Source organism: Elephas maximus, chromosome 9 (genome assembly GCF_024166365.1).
Source record: "Elephas maximus indicus isolate mEleMax1 chromosome 9, mEleMax1 primary haplotype, whole genome shotgun sequence".
NCBI lineage: Eukaryota > Metazoa > Chordata > Mammalia > Proboscidea > Elephantidae > Elephas > Elephas maximus.
In genome coordinates, this window is record NC_064827.1 from 56,383,394 (window position 1) to 56,407,374 (window position 23,981).

A 23,981-nucleotide genomic window follows, 5' to 3' on the forward strand; every position below is an offset into this window, starting at 1 on the left:
CAGGGTTGTTAAGCCAACAGAAAAGTAGGCTAAAGCATTGCCATAATTATGTGGTGGAAATTGGGTGGGAAGGAGAAACTGCTTGGGTGGGTGGGAGAGGGAAAAGAAGAGAGGCAGGGGAATGATTGATAAGTCAGAAGAGGTCTGTCCACTGGGAAGAGCCCTCAGGAAGAAGAAAGGCATGGCTTTTATGAAAACAGTAATGCAAATAGCAAAAAACCTTGTAATTTGGTACCTATTGCATGTGAAATATGAAGACGAGTGCTTAAGCCCATATTTTTTGGTCAGTCCCTATTGTAACAAATAGAATTAGGTTTGGAAGGCAATTTATGTGACTGTGGAGTTACAAATACAGCCTTTCGGATAAGGGGTAAATGGAAATTTGAGGGAACTGGTTAACTCTGCCTAGGTGGAGATTTTCCTGGAAAATGAACTCAGTAGAGAATAGAGCACAACAGAAAATAGCTGCATTATTAATGGGCAGAAAATGTGATAGTCCTCTTTAAAGCTATCCATAGAGCTTCTCTACCTATGCTCTGGGTACTGGAAAGAAATTAGAACACAGACATGCTTATTTCAGAGGGAAAGGAATGGCCCATGACTACTACATGGTGTCCTCTTTGGGATTAAGCCATTTGCTCCAGCCAAGTGTCACAGACTGGCCTGTCAACGCAGTCCTGGCATTTTAAAATCCAAAATAAGGTCGGTGTGGTCCAGAATGTTTAGTCATGCTAATCTTTGCTTACATTATCCCTTTGTGTTTTGATCAATTAGTCAGGTATTGAGCATCTGTCATTCAATTCTCAGATTGTCGTGGATCTGATCTAGTGGTTCCTCATTTGGTAGAAAATTTGAACAGTGGGTTATAGACTGAAGAAAGATGGACCTAGAGATCATGTGAAGATTCCAATAACTCATCACCCAGAACCTTTTCTCTTCAATGGTTTCTATCTTAAGTAGTCTCCTCTGAAGGCTATTAATATTCAGTAATTATAACTGGGGAAGGGATCTGTATGGAAGATACCATTATCATTTGAATGTCAAAGTTCAGCTGCAAGGACTTTCTGCCCCTTCTGCTGTTTAATTCAATATTGTCCATTCTAATATTGGGTAAGAACACTGCCCATAAGGAGAACAAATATGATTACTTTATCAAAAATTCTGCAAACTCCTCTATAGAGTGGAAATACCATATAGACCTTCAACAAAACGCTGTTTCCTCTCCTGGAGTGTCTCATAATTAATATTAATTAGGTAACTTTTTTTTTTAACATTGAGTGTGGCTCAGGGACTGTTTGTATGGATGAGGAAACTGAGGTTTAGAGAGGTAACTTACCCAAGGTCCATAGGCTACAAAGTGGAGGAGCCCAGATCCATACTCAAGGGGACTACCTCCAGGGACTTGGTTCTTAGCTTGATTATTGGTTATTACTTAGTATGCTGATAGCTTATGTTTATGATGTTTTATCTCTTCCAGTTGCTTATACCAGGAGAATATCCTGGCATTCTGGAAGGAAATCAGAGCATAATGGAAAATTAATTATATTAGTTGATGGGGGATATAACTTATTGTAATAGAGTGACAGTATGTTTAACTAAAGAGTACCCACTTTCTGTTCTTCTGAGTGCAGAGACAGTGGGAAAAACAAAACAAGGAACTATGTAGAGGGCACTTTATATAATGAATATTTTAAAATTGTACTCCTATCAAGCTCAGTAGTGTAAAGTACTTACAAACGTGGATTTTTAAAAAGAGGACCCACCTGTTAATGCCAGAAAGATAGACTGTGTGGCTTTTATCCCCTTTTTTTTTTTTTTTAAGTAGAAAAGGTGCTTTCTTTTTTCCCTTCTTAAGGCTCGTTTGAAGCCTCAGCGTCCTATATTTGATCTGGTTACTGTAAGCATGAGAAATGTTTTTAAAAGGTGTATTAGCAAATTAGTTCTCCTGTCTAATGGCCATTTTAAAAAAATGGTGCAGATATTCTTAAAAGTGTGAGTGCTAGTAAGTCCTCCCTTCCACCTCAGTGATCATCACGTGCTCTGTTTAGATCATGGAGACATGATGAACATTTTGGTTTTATTTGCCTCTCCTTGAAACATCACAGTACAGTAAGGAAGCTGCTGTTCATAGATGACTGCAAATGTCCCTAATAGAGTAACAAGCTGTACTAAGGGGGATGGAGCAAGTCCAAATATCCCTAAGATATCCAGTACAGTAGCTTTTCTGTAAGACAGCCAGTTGGGCATTAATTGCTGAGTAGACCCTTCAGCCCAAAGCAGCTGGTGATGATTTTGTAAAATCTTAACTTTGCTATGGATCTGTTCAGTTGCTCTGTCCCCTGACAAACCCATACCCAAAGCCTTTGTAGGAGGATAGTATTTATACTGCTCATAAAATGTTTCAGAGAAGGCCCCAGAGCCATCTGCTTTTACCCAACATGAACATCAGTATCTACCAAACTTATCAAAATCATTCTTTTCTTAGATAATGGCCTTTAATGGGAAAAAAGACTCAAAAAAAAAAAAATTAACTACATTATTGAAAAGAGTAAAACTGAACGGTACCAAAGGATGTGGTTCTCTGGACAGAATTTCTAATTTAGAGAAATTTAGCCTTAGCATAAATTGTGACCCTAGTCAGTAGTATCTGTCCATCTAAGATATTCCTTCAGACCAGCTTGTCTCAAAGACCAGTCCTTAACTTGTTTCTTCAATCTTCCTCTTAATTCTTTGAAGAGGAACCCACCCAGGTTACACTCAGGAGCTGCTTTGCAGAAAGTAAAGGTGAATTGGGCCAGTGTATTTTTGTGGGTGCAGTGACATTCAAGTGGGACTAGTACATTGACTTTGAGACCACATTCAGCAAGAGAGGTGCCTTAGGAGAGGGAGCCTTAGAGCAGGTTCAACAAAATAAATGTATAAGGCTTAAGTATGCAGGCCTGGCAGAGGAATCATAGTCTCCACTGTAATGTGAAAAAGCATATTGTACAGATGACAGAAAATAGCACACACACTTAAGAAAGCAGAGTTGTATCCTTCCACTTAAGCAGAAGTTTTCATCATTCGTTCTGTCTTCTCCCATGGCTTTGCCTCCAAGGAGTAATTTGAGGGGCTGAGAAGTGAAGTGGTGAGAGCAGATGTTGGCTGTCCCTGCAATTCACCCCTACCGCTTGGTTGACTCAAGTGTTTGGAGTACATTGCCCATTCTTCTGACCGGTGCCTGTGGCTTGTTAATAATGAATGAACATCACCCATAGGTCCTGAAATTAGCAAGTGTTAAATGTTATGTGATTATTAGGGGGAAAACAAGATAATCTAGTCAGTGGGCTTAATTAGGTTGTGATTGCCCAATTGCTGCTTCATGGTAATTGTATTCATAACCCCGTTTCTAGACATCAACTACAATTATCAAAATTGACCCCAACACAGGTAAGTGCTAGTGATCTTATTTGAAGCCGCTTCTGGGCAGTGAATTCAATGTTCTCGATGTGTTCCTGCCTGTTCCTTCCCACCCCACCCCACCTTGCCACCTTCCCATCCTCTTTTCCCTGTGTTAGTAGAAAGGTCAGTGACAAAATTATTTTGTCTGTGACCATGCACACATTGTATAGTTTGTGTTGGTATTTAGGGAAAAATAAATCCTTAATTAAGCCTTTAAGAGGCAGGTATTACTGAAAAGCATTAATAAAGCAGCAAATAGGGATCTTGAAGCATAAAAATACAAAACTGGCTAGATCATTTTTCTCCCCAGCACGTGGAACCTGCTTGGTATATTGAATGTGAGTCATTTGAGTAGAGCTTTTACTCTAAGGTACTGTTGTAGGGTCACTATGAATCGGAATTGTCTTGACAGCCATGGTTTATTGTTTCTAAACAAAAAAGAAGCATCAGCTATGTTTAAGATAATGTCTTATCAACATGATCATTGAAGTCTGAGGAATATAATGCTATAACTTTTAACTTTATATTACCTTTCCCTTCCCCCTAAAAAATTCAGGAAATTCACTACCAGTGTATTCTAGTATAAAAAGAAGTTGTCATTGCTGGAGACATTGTTTACTGTTTATCTCCCAAACGAAGGCAATGATTTCTAGGAAACACAAACAACAACCTGTATCATAAGTGGGTATGCCAGTATGACACCATGAATCACTGGGCCAGATTGTCACTTGGCAGCCTTCCCTTCCTGACATGCAATTATATAGGGAAAATAATGTGCTTAAAATTTGCGCACCATGGCTAAATGTCCCTGCAGTTGAAGAACAATTAGGAGCTCAGTTAGCTTTTATGTAGGGCCTCTCTAGGTAAAAAAAAGGCACTCATTTTTTGCTGAAATATCAGGAGTGCAAATTTTTGCCCTTAGGATTTCTAGGTGAAAATGAAGTGCTCCTTGAAAGAGTTTCCATTAAGAAAGTAGATGAACCGTAGTTCTCATGGAAAAGGAGCGTCTACAATTTGAAGTCTGACTCTGTCACTTCTTAGCCGTGTGACCTTGTGTAAGTCACTTAACCTCTCTGTCCCCACGATTTCCTACCCAATATTATACGTGTAAGAAGGAGCCCTGGTGGTCCAGTGGTTAAGTGCTGGGGTGCTAACTGAAAGCTTGGTGGTTTGGCAATTTGGACCCACCAGCTGCTCCATGGGAGATCAACTTGTGTAAAGATTACGGCCTCAGAAACCTTGTGGGGCAGCTCTACTGTGCCCTATAGGGTCACTATGAGTTGGAATTGACTTGTCGGCTCCCAACAACAGCAACATGTGTGGAAGGACCCTGGTTCATAATAAACCAAACCCACTGCAATCGAGGGGATTCCGACTCATCGCGACCCCATAGGGTTTCCAAGGCTGTAAAGCTTTGCAGAAACAGACTGCCACATCTTTCTACCCCAGAGCCGCTGGTGGTTTCAAACTACCTACCTTTCGGTTTGCAGTCGAGTGCTTTAACCACTATGCTGCCAGGGCTCCTGATTCGTAATAGGCCCTCAGAAAATGATAATTTTCTTTCTTCACTGCTAGAGAGCCTGAGGTCAAGGTCTCGCAGGGCTTTGCCGTATTCAACTATGGTTAGTATGTTAACTCTTTGGTCCTTGGTCTTAAATTCAGTTCTTGAATCCTGCCTCTTTAATTTTGTGCTGGGTGCGCCTGAACTGATAAATGGTCCTTGTATCTGTTGCCCATGCATAGATAGACATTTCTAGATGGCGAGCCTCTGGTCTGTTTAATTGTGGATGCAGCAGCACTCCCTATCTGTGTATGTGCACTCAGGAGGAATTTGTAAACTACCTGAGAATGATGTCATGTCCTCTTGGAAGAGTGCATCTACTCAGTCACAATGCCTGGCCTAACCTGGCAGAGATATTCCCTGGAGTGTTGTGGGAGAATGATTTAAATAAATGTGAAGTTCTTTGAGTTTTTTTTGGAAGAAAGATATTATTGCTATTCCTGTTGTTCGGTATCATTCTGGAAAAAGTGATTCGTCTAAGAAAACTGTACGTATTGCATTGGAAATATTGGTGATTCTGTTTATATAAATGAGTCCTCGTGGCGCAGTGTTTTAAGCATTTGGCTGCTAACCAAAAGATGGGCAGTTCGAATCCACCAGCCACTCCTTGGAACCTTGTAGTGCAGTTCTACTGTACTATAGGATTTCTATGAGTCTGAATTGACTGGATGGCACGGGTTTGGGTTTTGGTTTAATGTAAATGTTGGATGTCCCTTTGTTGCTTCCATCATGTAGGTAGCTCCAAGCCAGCTTGAGGACTGTCCTGTAGCGTTGCATACAAATGGGTCTGATCTTTTCTGTGCAAATGTTTAATAGTCCACATTCACTTGGTCTTGCTAATGTACTCAGATGCTTTGAGATCTCAGGGGTAAAGAAGGAGGCTAATTTTAGAGTATCTTAAGGGTGGATGATATTTCAAAATGTGGAATAATGTTGGTGGAGCCTAACAGGACTTACCTAACCTAACCTCGTTTGCTCTGGCCAAACGAACATTCATGGGTGGCTTCATTGGTGGCAGTGGTGGTGATAGTGCTTATGTTAGTGGCAAAGATGAAGAAGATGGAAGTGGTTGTTTGGTAAACAGTACCACGATTTTTCACCTTTAAAAGCAAATTACCCATGAAGGTGTCATTGGAATTTTTTTTTTTTAATTTATAAAAACAAAACAAAACTTTATAGTCATCACTTAGAAATTGTGTCCAAAGATATTTGAGGAAGAGAGACCATGCATTTACCAGTGTTCAGAGCTCTAAGATTCTCTGCAATTAGAGATTTTTGGTCTCAAAGAGTGGACCCCAGAACTAAAGGAGTGGGGGTATAGTTGTGGGTATGGTAATGGCTATAATAATACAGAATGCCTTCAGTATAATAATAAATATAAGCCAGGCGGTAGAATCTGAAATCAGAACTTCCAGGACAGCTCTGGGAGTAAAAACGTTTTTCCAGTTTCCTTAAGACTTAGATGAGGGATATATTTGGGAAGGCCACCTTCACATGTGCTCAGTTCTTTACACGTTGTAATCCCTGTATTTACCTATTATTACCAGTAGTAGAAAGTGGTTGGTTTTGGAGTAAGACCTGAATTCAAGCTCCTACCTACTGCTGATTTCCTAGCTCTGAACTTGCTCGTAACCTCCGATTTCTTGTCTTTAACATGGATTTCTCTCTCTGGTGAAGATTAAAAGGCATAATGCGTATAAAGCACCTAGCACCCTACCAGGTGCCCAAGAAATGGCCACCTCCACAGTTCATTTGCCGTTACCAATTAGTGGCCATCCAGTGCTTCTGGTGCAGATGGCTTGCAACTTGCCATTCATCTGCAGCCTGGTTTTGCATGCCTAGTTTGTAGTTGTGGGATGATGAGAGAATTAGAAAGATGTAGTATCTTCTCTATCATAAGATGTGCTTTATAGAAAGTGGTTATATTCAAGAAACGTATACTCATTCCTCTGTTCATTCATTCATCCAACATTTATCAAACACCTTTTTGAGTAGGATCCTTGCCTGCCATGTGCCTATGTAGTCCAGCCAGGGGGTGGATCTATCACAATATCTCTGTCACAGTTGTGATAGGCTCTTTGTTTTGGTAATCGACAGTGATTATGATGGAGATGGAGGTCCTCCACCACATTAAAATGGCCCGGGGATGGTGAACTGTGGCTTAGGCAATGGGAAGTGGGTGGCTGTTTAGATGCATGCATTTCTGCCTCTTTGTGTGTGTGTATTTACAAAATAGTTTGCTAAACATGTAGTCGGTGCTGCTGTGGTACGTAATCTGGTAGATCATTTAAATATTTACTCCAGATTCTCTTGTTCTCTGTTGGTGTGAAGTAGAGTTTCTAGTTATTTTTAGGTCATTTTCATCTTAGCAACCCTGTTGGAGATGAACCAGACACACTGCTGTAAACTGTCCCCACGTTTTGATAGGATTTAATAAAGTAAAGTTTAATGGTTTGGTCCCAAGAGGCAAACAGACCATCTGGTTAGCAGAAGGTTAGGCTGAGTCTTGCATGGCTGCTGAGAGGGCCACAAACCAGCCCGGACGCACTGGTGATGTGTCCAGTTGCTGAATGCATTAAGCACTGAAATGGTGCTTTCAGGTCTGCCGAGCCAGCAGTTCTGTTACCACCGCTGTGACGCAGGAGATAATTCAGCTGGGCAAGCGGCAGCATGGGGGTGGATCTACAGTACAGGATGTGTAATGTCAACATGAAGGATTGGAGCTGGCAGAAGGAAGGGAAGCAGTCATTTCATGCCAGTGCAGGAAGCCTAGAGAGATGCTTCCCGCCCCCCTTGCATCTTGTCCTCTTCTGGAGCTTACATATTATGTGTTAAATGATTACCTTGTGCATGGTCCATGGCAGAACTTCAGCTGATTTTCAGCCTCTTTTGGAACCTGTCAGCATAAACAAAGTGAGCCACATTCCACACACATGTAGGGCGGGCAAAGGAAAGAGCTTGCTGCACAGACTAGGAGGAGGAGAAAGGGCTTCGTTAGGCAGGAGCATCTTTGTGGTTGAGATGGAATCCCGTTGTACGTTCCTTTGTACTCAGAGGAGAGACAGCCATCGCTCAAAGACTGCAATCATCTCAGAACAGTGTGTTGCAGCTGTAGTTGGTAGAAGGCTGCAGAGTGGTTCCAGTGATTCTGTAGAAGCTTCGCAATTACATAATTGCTGTGTAACTGGAGAGAGCCATCAGGACTGTCTAGTTCTCCTGGAAAGAAAGCTTCTGCAGTCGGAGGGGTAGATTGTTTTCTTTTTATAAAGCTGAACTTTGTTGAGCAAGTAAAGCAAGCCACCAGGCTGAAATTGGGTCCTATCACTGGAATGAGAGGGGAAGAAATTCGCAAGTACACTTGGCTGGACTTTCAGTGGACTTCACAGCTGACAGAGAAAGAGGGAGAGAGCGCAACTCACTGCCTCTCACAATAGTAGATTCTCATATCGGTTGCAGGTAATACTAGACTTGTTTCTAATGTCTGAGACTGTGCTCTGTGTGCATGCAAGACATGGAGCATTCCAGAGCTTTCCTAGGATTGGGATCGGCTGAGTTGCACTTGACCACCAAGAAGAGCCTGCTCAATCCTTGCTGCCTGCTCGGGATTTTCACAGCCTCACTTGAATGAATACTTTCCTCACATGCTGATCAGTAGAAGCATGACAAGGTCTGACCATCAGATGTTTCTAATGCTGAAATGTCCTCTTCAATCCATGGCACAGTGCCTCCGTGGCACAGGGGGTCTGGAGCCGACGGGATAGTTTGTCTGTGAAGACCTCACAGGGCAGGAGTGAATTCCTTCTTTGAGCTAACTCACCACTTGTTTTCCATCGTGGAGAAACCTTGAGGTGGGGTTGGTTAAATGTAGGCGCGAGGGTTGGAATCAACTGATGAGAAGTCCAGGCTCCACTCCATCAGATACCAGCAGTCGTCTAAAATTAGCAACATTTCCTAACCCAAGTGTGGACTTTGTGTTTGTTTATGCTAAGTAGCTCTAAATTTCAGCTGTCCTGCTTTTTCGGGTTTTGGTTTTGTGGAGCTACTAGAGTAGAAAGAGTGGTTGTGTGGGCACATTTTTATTAATGGCATCAAGTTGGGCCTTTCATAATTATGATACTCATCTTATACTTCTGTATTTAACTGTGTTTATAGTCACAACTTCAGTGTAAAGAAAAATACACCATTTTAGTGAGGACATGGGCTTCACAGATAGATTGGGTCCCTAGATTCTAAGACCTTCTACCTTTAGACCTTTGCTTTACTCTGTACCTCCTGGGTTTAACTCTCAGGTTAACTGATGCAAATAGTTTCTTTAAGAATTTTGATTCCTATGAAACAATGTTGGCAGATTATCAAGAAGCCAGCCTGTCTCAGCACCGAGCTTTTATTTTGTAGCAATCTGGAGGGTATAGGATCACCCATGGTGACCCTTTCCTGCGTCATTACAGGCAGGCCTTGGCACGCTCCAGTAGATGAGTAAGGACGAGAGCAATTGGCAGGAGGACCTGCTGAGTTCATCTTGCTTCATATCTTAGGTCCTGCCCTGACCTTGTTCTATCATCAGTATTTGGGCATTCTGAGAAACACTGGAGTGTCCCTCAAGGGTCTTGGAGATTACTTTGGGCTCAGCATGCACTCATAGTAGGGAGGAACACTTGAATCTAACACAAAAGCCACATATACTGAAGCCTTTGCTGTCAGTGTGGGTAGGCTAGTAAAGATCTTGGTGAGAGCCATGGTGTGTAGTGAAAAGATCATAGGCCACAGAACCAATGAGTAGCTGCGTGGCCTTGAGTGAATGATTTAATTTCTGATCCTTAATTTCCCTATCTAGAAAAAAAATAGCCTCTTTATAAAGTTCTTGTGGGGAATAAACAAGTTCATGAATTTAAGTGTCTTGTGGGTACTTAAGAAATACTAATTCTATTTTCTTTCATCTGTAAGTTTTTATAAAACACTTACTATAGACAGTATTTATAAACTACTATAGGCAGAGCACTGTTGAATAATAGCTGTCTGATTAGGAGTCATAATATGCTTCAGTATCACATGAGATCCCAGTTGGGGGCTCTTTGAAGCTCGTACTGGTGGGATTGATAAACATTTACCTTCTTGGCATGAGGGACTGAGCAGTATTTTTTATTTTTTGGTGACTTTTAAAAGCCAATGTGCACCTCTCTGAAGCAATTTCTCCAAAACCTGGTAAAGGGGAGGGGAAATATCAACCTATCTTTGCACTGTCTTGAACACTCTGTAATAGAAATTTTTTAGATGAGGTTATGGTTTTTTTTTGTTTTGTTTTGACTGTCATTACACAACTAATTCTTTAAAAACAAACAAACCTGAAATTTCTAAGAATAGCACAAGGTTGAGCTATTTACTTATCCAGAATCCAACAGACTTAACAATTTTAATGACTCTTGTAAGCTTCTTTGACCTCTAGTCTAGTGTGCCATTCCTTATGTTGGCAACTCAATGAAGCTGTGTTGACTGTTTTCAGGGAAAGAGACCTTAGAGAGTTAAAATTTAGCCAAGTCAACTTTGAAGGCCAACTGCTCGTTTGACTCATGATCAATGCAATTATTGAGCAGGACTAGACTAGAAGGTACAGAAAGACAGGTCCAGGGTCTCCCTTGTTCACCACCGTATCACCACTGCCTTGCAGGACATATTTAATAAGTATGTGTTTAGTCAGTAAACCAAACCAAGCACTTTTTGAAAGGTCACATTGTTCTTAGATATCTATTCCCTGACTACACCTAGCTTTCTTAAATAAAACAGTATATCTTGACTTCTTTTAAGCAATGATTGCTACTCCAAATATTCCCAGACACATACCATTCAACTTTAGTGAGTGGAGATTTAGTTTTGAAATTCTAATTTTAAAGATGAGATTTAATATGAGTCCTTAATCAAGGGAAATGTTTCAACTCTTCAGTCCCTATTAAATGTATTTTGAGAGTAAGAATGTCCAGATTGCAATTAGGTTAAAGAGGCCAAGGATAGTTTGGTTATTGGTAGTTTCTTCCCGTGCCTTACTTTTCTTTCTCTCTAAAGAATACTAATTGGAGAATGAAAATTCCCTGGTGTGACCCTGAAAGACCCTTCAGTGCATTGCTAAGCCAGATTTTGTAGACCTGAGTCTGAAACGTTGAAGGGAGAAAAATTTGAATTCAGGACTATTCAAAGATCCAAGATCATTGGTTCTGGAGGAACTGATGCAGTTTTATATTTAGGAAGATAGATCTTTTTTTCAAGGGTTTGACCTATTAAGTCTAAATGGATTGTTACCTGTATTCCTTTGGGGGTAGATTGGTGGTGTGGTAGTCTCAAGGAATACAGGGAAAAGAATGTTATGGAAAGAAAAGATTGGTTTGTAATATTTCCTATAAACTTAACAGAATTGGAAGAGTGAAGCAACGGAACCGGGATAATAGTCATGCTCTTTGAAGATGGTGAAGTAGGCTCAGAAAACATGCTTTTTCACCTTAGAGTTTATTTCTTGACCGTGTCAATGGAATGATTTTGACCATTGAAAATGTAGTAGGTGCAGAAGCCTTCTAGGTATGAGGTGACCTTGCAGCATTAAAGAAACCCATGGATCCTGTTAGTTCCAACCTCACTGAAGGACATATTCTGAAGAGCCAGCTCATTAAGCAAGCTTTTGAAGGGTGTGCGCTGCAGAGCAGTTTCCTGTTATTTGGTTAATGGTTGACCTAGTTCTATTGCCATATGCTTCCTGGAACGCATTCTAATATAAAGTATGTGTTAAAGCAAGACTAGGATAATAGCAGGAAAGTCAAAGCCTTTCTGAAGCAGAGATCATATTAATGCTGGCCCAGTGAGGGCGGGATAGTGTATGGACTGAAAATGAAAAGACTTTTCTCTTCATAGTCCCATTTACTAATTCTGATTTTAATCATGTTTCATCCTGACTCATTCTAGAGAGTTGCATTTTCCCAGATTACCTTGCACAAGAGGTCTACATTGTTGGTTCATTTCTTGTGTGTGCTTGGCCAAGTTTGGTGTTGATGTACCCGAAGTGAAATTATTACTGCCAAGAAAGATTAGACTTGGCTAATGATAGGTTATTTTGTTTTTCTGTTGTTATTTTTGTGTTGCAAACAAGGGATTAGTAAGTTTGGATGGAGTTGAGAATACAAGACTGAGGCTCCTTTGACTTATTTATTATGTTACCTGGAACAAGCAGCCCTGGCTCATGCATTTCGGTGGCTAGAAGAGCACACACGAGTCATGGGGCTGGTGGACAAACTTTGCACCAGACGCACAGTGTTTGTTTTAACAGCTTCAGAATGTGAAGAATCTGTGAGTCTAGTCTGCTAATTGCTGGATATTTGGGCGATAGTGGAGGAAGCTATTCTGTTCTCTCTCCATGGCTCAGAAAGAAAACGTTTGAGGAACCACAAGTGTGTGTGTATAGGGGTGGAGTGGGGTGGACAGCTCCTTTTAAATTTACTTTTTTAAAAATCACCACAACTGTGGACTGGAGCAGTGATTCCTAAGCCAGGCTGATCTTCAGAATCCTTGAGAACTTAAAAATGAAAAGGTTTGTTAAAAATAGGTTCTTAGGTTCTGCCATTGGAGAGGGATTCGGTATGTCTAGGTTAAAACCCAAAACCAAACCCATTGCTGTTGAGTCAATTCTGGCTCATAGTGATCCTACATGATGGAGCAGAAATGCCCCATAGGGTTTCCAAGGCTGTAAACCCTTATATAAGCACACTGCCACATCTTTCTCCTGTGGAGCGTCTGGTGGGTTCGAACCACTGAGCTCTGGATTAGCAAGCAGCTGAGCATGCATAACCACGTGTATTCTCAGCCAGATTTTAGTCTCGGGTATTCAGTGTCATTAGGCAAGGGAGGAAGAGGCAGTCACTGTGCTTGAATGTCTTACATAGAGGAAGTAGGAAAAGGAAAAGAGGTGCTGTCAGAACTTGATATTTGGCAGCTGCTAAAAAAAAATAAAATAATAATTTGGGCTATGGAATAGACTTTCGTCTTTTCTTCCCCGGGAATTCAGTACCTTCAGGGCACCTTAAGGGTGCTGTATACCAAGTGATTTAGGTTTGGGAAATGTCATCTTAGTGGCAGGCTACTTACTATGCTCCACCACTACCACCATCCCAGCCCCCCTCCTTCTAACCATGAAGGCAATGTCAGCAGAGGATCTGTCATTCATCAATTAAATTGGCTGAGTTTTTTTTTTTTTCATATTAATACATTTGGCAGAAGCAAAGAGAAGTTACATTATGTTGATTTCTATATACAAAGAAATTGCTACTGAACCTCCCAAGTAATTTTTGTATTTTTCTGTTAACAAAGAAATGTGCTTGTTGACCAAGGATTTGGATTTGTAAGTCTGCCTGCATAGCCTGGTTGGAAGCTATTGATTCTGGTGTTGGGCCAGAGCTAACTGGCCCATTTGTGAATCAGTGTGACCTTGGGTAAAGGATCACTATGATCTAGGGTTGAATAGTCTGCCTGATTTGTAGTTGATCTTGAGTGCACTAGTGGTGAATGAATGGATGGCCAAACCAGTTAAGTAACTTGGAAAGATGGAATTCTGCTTGAAAAAAACGGGTATGCTCAGCATAACCTTTCTTGTACGTTTTCTGCATTAATGTCAACACAAAGGAAAATGTCCTTTGTTTCAAAATTTGACAGCTTAGGCACTTTGGGTTCCTGAGATAATTCAGGGGAATTATTTATTTTGTTTACATATTGTCTACCCCCAAAACAACTACCACCACTGTGACTAAAAAAAAAAAAACCCTCCATGCATTAAAATGAATGGCTATTGAACAAATATTGCTCAAGGAATTTGATGATTTTTTTCTCCATGTTTTCTTCTAACTTTAAAAGTCTGACAGGGAGTGAGTAGAATGTTGTTTTACAAGCAGGGAAGGAGAAACAATTGAGTAGAAAGAAGGAAGAAAGTTGAGGAAATTTCTCTTATTGACAGTAATTTTTTAGTAACAGAAAGCAGTGGTCTGGCCCTAGAACTGATGGTCATGTCCTTGGCATCCTTAGACGCTCCAAGAGGGAGGATAGTCTCTTCAAAGTTATTTTGAGGAGTTGGACACTATCTACTAGGCCTCTAATGCTTACCCAAGTTAAGAGGTTGAAGTGGCTCCAAGGCTTTAAGTAGCAGCCGAACATGTGATCTTGTTAACCCTGAGATGTTGCTGAGAAGTGATTCAGATCACTGTGGCAGACGATCCTGTTGTGTTCCAGCTGCCCCAGCAGAAATCAGCATTAGGTCACCTCTTAGGCATATGGTGCAGAGCTCATGCTGCCCAAGACTTTGGACAAAGACAACTTGAAATGGCTATCCTGCACGTGGGACTGAGTTGGTGTTTTGGAGTCCATCTGATTCTTAAGAGTTCCCAGTTCTTAGCTCAACCCCTACCACCTACCTTCATGTAAAGCACTTGGAGAGAAGGGAAGAATACCAGAGAGAGTCATGAGTTCTTATAAGGATTTGCTCTTTGGATGTTTCCTCATCTAGATAGGCGGAGGCTTTTGTTTTCCCCAGGAGAAGGTAAAGTATGTTCAAAGTAGCCTAAAAAATGTGTGATGCCTATTTTGAATAATTTGTATTTTACTGAATAATAATCAAGAGGTAACTCATACCCAAGAAGTTGATGTGTTGCCTTTAGCATGATGGCAGGTAGCTGCATGATGACTTGTTGAACATTATTGATTTAGTAAAAGAAAAGTGGGGGTGGGATAGTAGGAAGGTAGGTGGGATTATTGCCTCACTCCCATTCTTTAAACTTCCTCTTATTTTTTCATAACTCCAGCGTGTTTATGTACATCCAAATTATTTTAAAGCTGGAAGTGTCTTTCTGTTGAGCTGAGTGAATGTGCTGCTGCCTATTTTGAAAGTTGATAATGACTCAAGGGTATCCAACTCTCAGGATTCAAGCCTCTGCATGTTGGCAATGATACTGGTTCCCAGTTTTAAAAATAAAATGCCGGGATGCCGCCTTGAGGATCCAGACATAGTCCATGAGCACATTCTAAATCTTGATCCACAAGTACGCAGCAGAGTCACCGACAAAAACAGGGAAGGGATAAGATCTGAAAGGGAAGGAGTTACTGTCATCTGTAGGAAATGTGAAGTCGCTGCGTATATTCAAAGACCTGAAATCCCAGGCTAGGATAGACCTATGAAATCATCTAGCCCTACCCCATCATTTTGGAGCTCTGGAAAGGCAACAGTGATTTGTCCAAAGTCCACAATATAGGAAGTTAGTAAGGGAAGCCTGACATGGAATTCAGTTTCCTGCCTTGGCGATCTATGCTTATTCTACTACAACAACGTTGGCAAATAGCTTCCATTTCTTGTGCCAATTTTGATTGATTGGTGGAGACCTCCTGGAGCTCTGCTTTGAGGATTCTGTGCCTTGTCTAGGCTTGTTAGAAAAGAGCAGGGAGATCAAGCAGAAAAGGCTGCAAGAGGCGGAAGAGGGTAAATGACAGGTGATGGCACTTCCCCATACTTGCTGTCCCTTGCAATTATGTGATTTAAAAATCACAGACTTACTCTCTACCAAAACACTACTTTCTCACTTGGTATTCATGAAGGCTACCTATTCCCAAACTTTTAAAACCAAAGAACAGAATATTTAGTCAGGAGGCAGAGAATCTCATTCAGAACAACTTGTCCAAATGACTTATCCAAGGTAACTAAGTGGTTAAGTAGCAGTTTGAACCAATGATAGGGGTATTCACCATGGTTTTTATCAGCTCAGCTGAAGATCTTTCTTTTTGCATTGTTCTTACACCCTAACCTTGGTATTGGTGAGGAATTACCCATTTCCCTGTTTCATTACCATCTTTCACGTTGTCCACAGTCTGCCTTTTATTGCCTACATGCTCTAAGAGACCTCGTAGACCAACTGCTAAATCCTCATCCTCTGTAAGTGGAAGTAAAAAAAGGTTCAGAGAGGTCATGGCTTGCCCAGGGTCACACTACTGGTTTGTGGAAGAGAATTGAACTAGGACCCTGGAAACCTGACCATCACTGTTTCAAGATATTTCTTTAGTGGTTTCCTATCTGTTATAACACGTGTAACTGGGTAATTCCTCACCAATAAAACTTTATAAAAACAGGTGGTGGGTCGGATTTGGCCCACAGGCTGTAGTTTACCGACTCCTGATGTTAACCATGGGTGCTGAGTGTATGAAGTAACAAAAATAATATTTTACCCACCACCACCCCATCCTCCAGCTTGACCTTAGCCCACACTCTCCCTACTTGTCATCTTTATACAATCAGAAACACAAACTCCCATAAGATAATGGAACGGGAAGTAGATTGTGTTCTGGGATGTGCAGCAATACATGTGTTCCAATAAATGTGATTTTGAAACTAAAAGGAAGCCTGGAGATTATTTAATCTCATTTTATTGATGGAGAAATTGAATCCAAGAACATTTAAGGGACTTGTCCAAGGTGACTAAGGTATTAAGTAGCACACAATCTTCTAGATACTTGTCTTGAGGAACAAAGCCAATCTCATGTTTTTCTGCCCTCTCTTGCCTTTTTTTCTTTTTTTTTTGAAATGGGAGCATAAACTGTATTTCACTAAATGCACCAGGGGCATGATTGCCTTTCAACATATTGGAATCCATAGATTTTTTTGTATAGGCAGATTGACAAAACTGTTATTAAAGAGGAGTTTTTGGTGTTATCCTTATATAGTTCATGTAGTAAATTTAGAAGGAAATACTTTGGTCATAAATTTTTTTGTAATGTGACCCTCAAGGATTTAAGTATAATTTTGGAACACTTTCTGCTTCCAAAGATAAGTTGTTGTGAGGACAAATGTGGGGGATAAATGTACCTGGCAATCTCATGTGTGGTTGCCCAGTACACTGCTAGGCTCATGATAGGTATTCTGTATATGAGGACTTTGTTCTCGCTGGAGATGGAGCACCTACCACCAGGGCTTTGGTGTGGTTATCCTCCTATGCATGAACTGATAATCCCTTTCCCTGAATAGGGTCAGTGTTTGGCAAGTTGCTGGCTGTGTTTAACAGGCAGAGCAACGTGTTAAAACCTAATTCGAGATGAATGCTATTGATAACCAAGAAAACACTACTGTCATTTTCCATGAAGGTGCATCCATTTGCCACTCTTGGCTGGTCTGGAAACAGAATTGGGGTTCTCCTATTTTTTGACATCCTCAGCAGCAGACAGCTCCTCTTACGCAATGACACTTTCATCTGGTTCCATTGGCCACCCACTCCACATCCATCCCTTTTTCTACTGTATTTGCCAGTGAGGAGGAAAGGTTTCCTAGATTTCTAAGAGTTCTTGGTATTCAAAAGAGAGTTGACTCATGGACCTCCTAGGAAGTAGCCCAAGGTAGGCTGCCTTGGAGCTTTTGTGCTCTGCTGGAACATTTCCTTTTGAAGTGCCACCCCGTATAGAATCATCAATGAAAACATTTCTCTTGCTCCTTTTGGAAACTCAATCTAACCTTGAGCCTTTGTTTTGGGAGATAATGGTATAATTTCTACACAAAACTGGGAACAAACCATTCTTAATTCCTGTTCCTCCTAGTCAGTTGTTTAAGCAAAATGATCCCCTTTCACTTTAACAAAAAGATTCTCTTTCTGGCTTAAAATATTCCGGATATGCTTTAACTTGCCTTGGGGTCATAGCACTTGTCTTCCAGGACTGATGAGTCTTGTCAGTTGCCCCAGGGTGAGAACTTTAATAAGCAAATTGCACATACCTGGTTTTGCAAACTGTTGGCCTAATGGGGCACCTAGGTGGAAGTCAGTTCTTCCACTCCCTGTGTACACACCCTTCCTCCCCACCCCTTTTCAAAGAGAGGCCACAGAAATCGCTGCCTCTCCATTTATCTTGTAAAACTTTCCTGTGTCTTTGCTTTCCTGTGCTCTGGTAGCTCAGAGCGTTGTGATCACTAACAAGCTCAGGTTGTTGCTGTCGCTGCTGCTGTCTTTTGGATTTGAAAATGATGCCATAGATGAGATGTGGTATATGTACGGCAGAGTCTGGTTAAAAGGGCTGGTGAACGCTCTTTGTCTGACTGTGCATCCCCCTGCCCTTCTCTTTGATTTGTGGCTTCCGTGGGTGTTTGCACAGCCTTTCCCTGCTCAGACTCTTCTTGGTTAGTTGAAAAAACACAGCCTGTTTTTGAATGCTGGACCCCAGACTGAATTGCCTTTCCCTCTTATTGATTCATTTGTCCATTCTTTTAAACATTTATTGAGCATTTCACTACCGGCTGGTTCTTCTGTTAAATGTTGGAGATACAGAAGTGAAGAACTAGACGCTGCCTTCTAGAAGCTCACAATTTATTGTTTATGCCTTCAGTATTCTCCAAGTGTAGCACATTGCTATACCTTACGGGGTACATTTTAATACATTTTCTCTGACTTCTGTGCTATCTGTAATTGCTGAAGGTAACTCTCCCAAATAAAACTATTTTTATGCCTTTCTTGACATTCCTTTTTTTAGGCATGTTGGAATTTCCAGTTGATCTAGATGAACTCATTTAAGAAGTTGCAAGTGGCATTGATGCATATGCATATCCAAACCAACTAATGGACTTGACCATTTCTTTGAGTGCTTTACCCTCTAGACTTCAACTTGATTCCACATGGATCTCATATTGCATCTGCCATCCTTCCAATATGTTTAAAGTATTCCTAGGCTAGTCTTTTTCTGCACTGGTCATTAGATAATACTCTGCCTAAAAGTTTATAAAATCTGATGATGACATTAAGCTCTTTTGGCAATAGTAAGGCTTTCTAGCTTGACTAGGCTACGTATGACCTCACTCTTCAAATTTGTTTTCAGCCTGTTTAAACACCATTTGCATGTATGTGCTTCAAAATCCCACTCATCAACCCAGCAACACCTGAGGTACCCTCTCCAGGAACATGGTGATCTTCTAGTCTCTTGGTTTGGAAGAGTTTCCCAAGCATCTTTAGGAAAACTCTTCCATCTTCTTCTAGAATCCTTTCTTGGGCATGTAAAAAGCTGAAACAGTATGCGACACTCTGGAACTACTTAATAAACGTACATATTTACCCTTCTGCCATTCTTTCTCTATTGTCCATAACCATGGCTAAACATTTGTTATATTATGTAATTAGGCTAAACTGTTTGTGATGAGAAATATTTGAGGCCTGTCGGCACCAACACTGACACACGTAGACTTACCTACAAACTGTGGGTGAATGTCTCAAGTCAGATGTGTTCAGGTTCAAGGGCATATGCTTTGACATGGAATTCTAGAGGTCATTCCCTGCCATTGCCCTCTGCACCAAAGCTCTTGCCACTTGCGTCATGCTGTGACCTGAAACAGTACTGCGTCATAGGGAGTGCATAGTGGACTATGTTGTTTAATTATCATGAGAGCACAAAACAATCTTGCTTGGAAACTTGCCCGCAGTAGTGAACAAAGAGATGCCTCAAACAACTTTCTCACCTACCTTTATTCTTGAAGACTAAATGGCATCCTTAAATCTCATGGCTTCACCTGTACCCTTCTGGTTGAGTAAAGAATAAGACAACCCCCCAGCCCCCACCTCCTCTTTTAAGGACAAAGAATGTGGCTAGTACAGGAAGTCAAGGAGATTTTTAGCCAATTTGATGAGAATTTGTGAAAAGTCAAAGGTGGAACAGAGAAGATACAGGCTAAAGAAGATGATTTCTAGGAAATGGGAGATTATTTGATATACTTACAGTAAAGAAGAGCTCTTCCTGGAACAAAAGTACTGAAGAAATAATGAAAAAAGGCAAAAAAATGCATTTCCCTAGTACACAAGCTGTGAAGTCCGTGCCATTTGTCACTGGAAGTTCTGAATATCTCTTGATTTCTCAGACTTTCTGGATTTTTAAACTCTAATATTTAATTCCAAGATAATCTCTATTCATCTTTGTGTGTTTTCATCATTCTCCCTGAGTTATCTGTGTCCCCTGAAAGTTTAAAAACAAGTGATATTTTTTCTCATCTCTCTTGGCAAAGGAGACACACAATGGGCTGCCTTTTCCCTTCTCTGTGGAAAGAATGGAAACATAGTAAGCAGCCAGCGAACTCCATACGGGTTGACATTCCTTGCTTCTGCTTTTGAAGTTAAGATGGTCACGAGAGAGAAAAATATTTTCGGTTCCAAGTCTAAGAAAAGGACATTCCTTTTAGTCTTGGCACTCTTGTTTTCATGGTGTTGGTTTCTCTTAGCATCATCTTCAGTCCCATTACTAAATCACATCTGAAAATGAAATCACTTTTGTAAGTTCTTCCCCCCTCACCACACCCTTGATTATAGAGAAGGTGACGTTTTCTCAAATTTATCTGAAGTGGCTTAGGATATATTTTCCTGGCATTTTTTTCTCTGGATGAGTTCCCACTGTTGATTAAGCACATTCAAGAGAGTTTTCCAAAGAGTCCTAAGAGACCCATCCATGCATTCAATTCTGTTAAACAAGGATAAAATTTAAAAAAAAAAAAAAGAAAGTTTAGTTTTCACCTTGCTTTAGAGAAGGAAATCTCAGAGGAGTAATTTTTTTTTTTTTTTTTTAGGAAGATTGGGGTTTTTAGGATGAATTCCACATTATATGAATTCCTTAATGACAAAGAAGCTACACAATCAACAATCTCTCTTCAAATTGCATTTCTGTATTGAAAGAGGGGATTTTATATGAGGCTGTTGATTAAGACATGAAGACAAGGTCTGAAATTGGTGGTGGCCCAAGGTCATTGGTATAACTAATGGACCATTTGAAAATTATTAGCAGTTGGTTATTTAATAGAGTTTTAATAACTACGGCTGTGTGAGAAAATCCAAGCACAAGGTATTTGGAATGTCCCCTTTGAGGTCCTTTGCTATTGTTCTGTAATAATCCTGGCATCAATTTAACAAAAGTGCAAGTCCAGCAAACGATTAGGTAGCTTTTTACATGAGTATGTAATACAGGCTTCCTCATTTGCTTTAGGATTTTGAACATCTCTTTTTTTTTTTTTTAATTTTAAATTCTGGAATCATTAAGTTTCTCACACAACCTGCCCACCCCAGGCCCCATCAAATAATAACACAACTTCAGGGCCTCAAAATGGTTCAGTGGTTTATCTAAGGAGTTCTCTTTCTTTTTACGTACTTTTTTTTTTTAATATAAAGATTTAATCATGTCTAAGGATTCGGGGGGGTTTAATTCTTCAAACTTTGAAAAAGGACAACTGGAAGACATGCCAGACTTCTAAAACACACCTCTTCTTGAAGCAGGAAATGGGGTTCTTATTCTGTGCAACCTCATTAGAAGAATAATTTGCTTAGATCTTTGCCTGCATATATATAGGTATACACATGTATGTGTATATTCATGTGTATAGAAATATTATTTGCTTCACAAAGAAATATGTCTGTTTCTTCCATCTGTCGTCCGTACCTTGGTAACCCAGAGACTTGACATGGAGGAGAAATGCAGAGAGCATTCCACCCCTTAATAGATTCCACAGCCATGAGTCACCCTTGCCCCAGGCTTCTCATCTTTGCTTCATCTTATTTCTGCTCTCAAAGTCTGAGGTCTGGATCTCCAATTCCTGGCTTTGGAACTGGGGAAGAAGGAAGATGACACAGATAACATAAGCCACCTTCTATATCTCAGTAAATTCTCAAAATATAACTATCAAGACATAAAAACTTTGAAATCAGGTTTAGAGAAGCCCTTGCTTTACATTGATTTGCAAAGCCCTTTATAAATTAGACCAAGGCCTTTCAGTATACAGTATGTAAATTTGCTCTGCACAGTAACTCCACAAAGCAGATGTGCTTTCTGTGACCCACAGAGGTTAAGTGACTTCCCCAAAGCCACAGCTGGTTGAATGCCAGAACAGAGACCCAAACTTTGTCTTCTGACTAGCCCTTTCTAGTATACCATGAATGACTCACTCACAAATGACAAATGCTTTGTAGGCTTTTAAAGGAAGTTAGGGATATTCAGGAGGCGTCCTCTAACCTTGTGAGGATGTATCATCATGGAAGGAAACTACCGTGTTCTTCAAAGAATAGTCTTTGGAGCCAGTGGCAGAGGTAGCTTATGTAGGGTGGATTTCAGTGATGAATAAGGACATGGTAAAGATTTGGTAAAATAGCAAATACCCCCTGAAACAGTAAACAGTCCTGCCATAATTGTTTCCCTTTGCCTTTACTTCACTCAGATAGGAGACCTACCACAACACATGCCCAAACTAATGGTGTTCAAAGCAATAGGCTCTAAGGGAGAAGGGCATGGGGAAAGCTGATGTTACTAAGAGGGTATAGACTATATTTTCTAAGGGTCAGATCACCTGCCATATTGTTGTCTAATTTAATTCTCATTGTATAGTTGTGTGGTTGATCTAATTTCATTGATATTCCCATTTAGCATATGAGAAAATGGAGGCATAGATAGGTTAAGTGACTTACACATGGTCATGTAAGCATTAGGTGTCAAGGCGGGGATGTGAATGTAGGTCAGTTGTGTTCTTTCCGCTGTGTGATGCTGCCTACAAACCTCTCTAAGATTGTTGAGAAATATGATACTGGCGTTTCTGGAGTATTAGAGAAACCCATGACAATAGTGGCTAAGAATTATTGGCAATAGACTATGTGCCAAAAATAGTTTTCATGTATTAAAAACAAAACAAAACAAAAAAAAACAAAGCCAGTTGCCATTGAATCAATTCCAACTCGTGGCAACCTCATGCGTCTCAGAATAGAACTGTGTGCCATAGGATTTTCAGTGGCTGAATTTTTGGAAGTAGATCACCAGGCCTTTCTTCCAAGGTACATCCGGGTGGTCTCAAACCTCCAACCTTTAGTACATTAACCATTTATACCACACAGGAACTCTTTCATGTATTTCCACGTGTAATCCTTGCTCTAAGCCTTTGAAAAAAAGTTAAAAGAAAAGCTTTTTACTTGCTTTTTATAGGTGAGGGAATGGAAGAATAGAGAGCTTATAAACAATTAGTAAGTAGTTAAGCCTAGATTCCCAGGTGGCACAAATGGTTAAGCACTGTACGACCAATGAAAGTTGGGCAGTTCCTACCTACCAAGAGGTGCCTTGGAGGTAAGGCTGGGCCATCTGCTTCTGAAAGGTCATAGCCTTGAAAACCCTATGGAGTGTAGTTCTACTGTGCGCACATGAAGTCACTATGAGTTGGAATCAACTGAACAGCAGCTAACAACAAGACACCTAGATTCAAATCCAGGCAGGTAGAATCCAAGCCCGTGTTCCTAACCGCCATGCTGTGTGCTGCTAGGCAGGCTGTGTGCCAATGCTTATTACAGCCCTTGTTGGCTGAATATGTTATCAGCTGGATCAGCTCTAGGGTTGGTGCATTCTGAAAGCAACCAGCTTGACAGTGTAGGCAGTAGACTGTACTTTGAGGAAGACCGTAGTATCTCTGTTTACCACAGGGAGAAGATATGTTAAGATATTATTTCAGTAATCTGCAAAAGTTGATGTGATGAACTCTCTTTGAATGGGAAGGATCCCTAACTCTTGGCCTTTATCTTAAGGAAAATATAAAGATGTCACAGGGCTGTAAGCAAGAATGGATGTGATTAGATTAGCATTTTAAATCCCTCACTGCAGATGTTTGCTGCATTAGGTGACTATCTCAAGGTGAGTTCCCGTGAAACTCTTGCATAAATACATTTCTCAAACGATCCCTTAAAGGTGGCCTAGGTCTATACTGTTGAGCACTTGAAATGTGCCAAGTCCGAGTGGAGATTGCTCTAAATCTAAAACATACCGATTTTGTGACAGTAGGAAAAAGAATGTAAATATCTCATATCATTTACATTGATTAAAACAAAACAAAAACAACCCGCTGCCATTGAGTCAATTCTGACCCTATAGGACAGAGTAGAGCTGCCCTATAGGGTTTCCAAGGCTGTAATCTTTATGGAAGCAGACTGCCACATCT

The 23,981-nt window shown here is 40.6% G+C and overlaps 1 protein-coding gene across 8 annotated transcripts in view; it reads left to right on the forward strand.

Annotated features, from left to right (window-relative positions):
* Positions 1–23,981, forward strand: part of ZNF462 (zinc finger protein 462) — a 150,088-nt gene that overhangs the window by 11,143 nt on the left and 114,964 nt on the right. Inside the window, exon 1 of one of the 8 annotated variants that reach the window (XM_049897300.1) lies at positions 107–14,564. The exons of the other annotated variants lie outside the window; for them this stretch is intronic. The gene's annotated coding sequence lies outside the window, so the exon portion shown is untranslated. Of the gene's footprint in view, positions 1–106; positions 14,565–23,981 lie in introns of those variants that run through there. 8 annotated transcript variants of the gene reach the window in all.